The sequence below is a fragment of the Phoxinus phoxinus genome (genome assembly GCF_949152265.1).
Source record: "Phoxinus phoxinus genome assembly, chromosome: 3".
Lineage (NCBI taxonomy): Eukaryota > Metazoa > Chordata > Actinopteri > Cypriniformes > Leuciscidae > Phoxinus > Phoxinus phoxinus.
In genome coordinates, this window is record NC_136878.1 from 17,302,737 (window position 1) to 17,305,993 (window position 3,257).

A 3,257-nucleotide genomic window follows, 5' to 3' on the forward strand; every position below is an offset into this window, starting at 1 on the left:
ATTTAAATAAATTAATTACAATCACATCAGTTGCTAAATTAGTGATTTTTAAAAAGGTACATTTAAGATCGAAATGAGACTAAACACATTTATAAACTCTCTCAGCTCATTTTTCTTCATCATCATTCTGGATCTCCAACCCACTGATTTACAGTCATTTACGATGGTGCCATTGGAGCAAAGGAGTCAAATTCATTGTTAATTTGCAATTACAGCTCTTGGCATCAGAGCATGGTGGCAGAAATTAATGAACAATTAATGGGCCTAAATGAGACAATAGAGATGCTCACTGATCTTTATGCATTGCAGAAGAGAGTGTATTACACCTCATCTGTAAGTCACACACACTACAGACTCACCAACCAAACATACATGCTCAAAAGTAATCCAATTAGGTGCTGAAATACTTTCCCCTTTCCTTTCTTTCTCTCGACATGTACACATTTGAGAGAGTGATCTAATAAAGTGTGGTTAGGATGGTTTAACCTCATTTCAGTAATTCCTGTTCTGTTGACTTAAATCCGAGAATCCAGATTTCTCCATGCACCACCACAGTTGGTCGGTTTTATGCTCTCCGCTTTCTGGATAAAGAGTCCCACATAATCTTTTGAGTACCGAGCGAGTGATGCACTGCATAAACAAATAACTTTTACGACAGGTTATGCTGTCAAGGCCATTAAATTACCGCCGTTGGCTGCACTACATAAAGACCAAAATACAGTTCACTTACATCCCCTATAAAAAAAACAGACAGAAGTTCGTTTTCACACTGAAATGTTAAACTTAATAACTCCCTGACACTTATTCAATGTCTTTTGCAACAGCTCATAAATGCAACACAAATTTTCACTCTTCAACCAATATAAACCAGGTACAGAAGGAAGAAGGGGAAGAACTGATCGGTAAACGTTGAGTCAGAATGCGGTACGGCTTTGATTAATAGCAGAATGTTTAATGGGAATTGAGGGAAATGTGCGTCACGCTGGGCTCTGCCAAACCCATAATTACAGCAATATAAAAGAGCAGAGGGATCGTGTGCTGCAGTGTCATGCCCCAGTGCCCAGTCTGACAGAGCACACCACGCCATTAAACACTGCATTACGGATACCTTGCTGAGGTGTATTCAGCGCTCACTACAGGACAGGGGGGGGATTTAAGAGCCATTTTATGACATATGACCAAGTCTAAACAGCAGTGTATATCGTATAGGTGCAAGTTACAGTAAATCCTTCTGCTGCACTGCTGTTCAGTTTGTATATGATAGATGTCGTTTCAGCTGCAGGTTAATAAGAGGTGTGTTAATTATGTAAACTGAAACTCACATCCTGGAGCACTATTTTAAACTCTGGATTTGGCCTCTAGCCGCCCTGTTTTGTGATCTTAAAAAGTACCAGGAATTCTCTCTTTACTATTTATATTAAATGAACTCACTCTGTAAAGAAAGCCAAGAGTCTCCAGTTTGGCGTTTAATTCACACAGGTGGTTCCAGTCCCAATATACATATATTTTAGACAGCTTAAATTCCCAACTGATATTACTTTCCTGTTAAAAGCACGCTGTAGTTTAATTGACTAAATGGAAAAATAAATCATGGAAAAATGTTATAATGGAAAATTATTTTTTAAATAACTTTGAAACATAAATAATTATGGAGAGGATATATTAATTTGATTTAATCTTTCAAAATCTATGCTCAAAAGTTATTATGATCATGTTCATGAAAAACAGCAGTAAAGAGAAGGCACAATGAGCTACTTCACATGGGGAACAGAATTCGACGGCAAATAAACCAGCTGTCGGAATACGTTCCCCCACTCCCATTATGAGAGGTGTTGATGTAGTGGCTTAACAAGTGCTGATTCTATTTTGTGTGGGGATGGAGCTTACCTGGCACCACTTTAAATAAATATATTTTGGAGTTTTTTACTTTTTTTATGATAATAAAATATGGTATCCAAAAAAGTCCACGAACCGGGACTTGAACTTGTGTCACCTAAAAATAATCAGCTCTTAATGTTTGTGCACTGACCACTAGGCTATGGGGGTCACCAATTCAGCATACGTTTGATAAATATTAGAACCTCAGTGTGTAAGAAATACAGGGTGAACGGATTCCGACGGCTGTTTTTTTGCCGTCGGATTCTGTTCCCTCTGTAAAAAAAAACAGCTGTCAGAATCCGTTCCCCCACTCCCATTATGAGAGGTATTGATTTAGTGGCTTAAAAAATGCTTATTTTATTTTGTGTGGGGATGGAGCTTACCTGCCTGGCACCAGTTTAAAGAAATCTATTTTAGAGTTTTTGCCTTTTATTGTGATAGGAAAATATGGGATTTAAAAAAGTCCACGAGCCGGGACTTGAACTTGTGTCACCTAAAAATCAACAGATATGTATGTCAGTGACTTGACCACTAGGCCGTTGGGGCCTAATACTTGGCAGCACTTTGATAGATATTAGAAGATCTTCCTTGTGTGAGAAATACAGGGGGAACGGATTTCAACGGCTTTTTTTTTCCGTCGGATTCTGTTCCCTCTTTAAAAAAAACAGCTGTCGGAATCCGTTCCCCCACTCCCATTATGAGAGGTGTTGATGTAGTGGCTTAAAAAATGCATATTTTATTTTGTGTGGGGATGGAGCTTACCTGGCACCAGTTTAAAGAAATATATTTTTGAGTTTTTGCCTTTTATTGTGATAGGAAAATATGGGATCAAAAAAAGTCTGTGAGCTGGGACTTGAACTTGTGTCACCTAAAAATCATCAGATCTTATTGTTAGTGCACTGACCACAAGGCTGTGGGGGTCTATTTTATCAAAGCACTTTGATAGATATTAGAAGATCATCCATGTGTAAGAAATACAGGGGGAACAGAATCCGAGCTGTCGGAATCCGTTCCCCCACTCCCATTTTGAGAGGTGTTAAAAAAATGTTGATTCTATTTTATGTGTGGATGGAGCTTACCTGGTACCAGTTTAAATACATTTGGAGTTTTTGCCTTTTTTTATGATAGGAAAATATGGGATAAAAAAAGTCCATGAGCCGGGACTTGTGTCACCAAAATAATCATCCGCTTTTGATATCAGTGAATTTACCACTAGGCTGTGGGGGCCAATTATTTAACAGCACTTTGATTGTTGTGAAACAAATACAGGGGGAAAATAATCCGACGACAAAAAAACGACAAATGTCGGAATCCGTTCCCCCACTCCCATAATGAGAGGTGTTGATGTAGTGGCTTAAAAAAAAGGCTGATTGTATTTT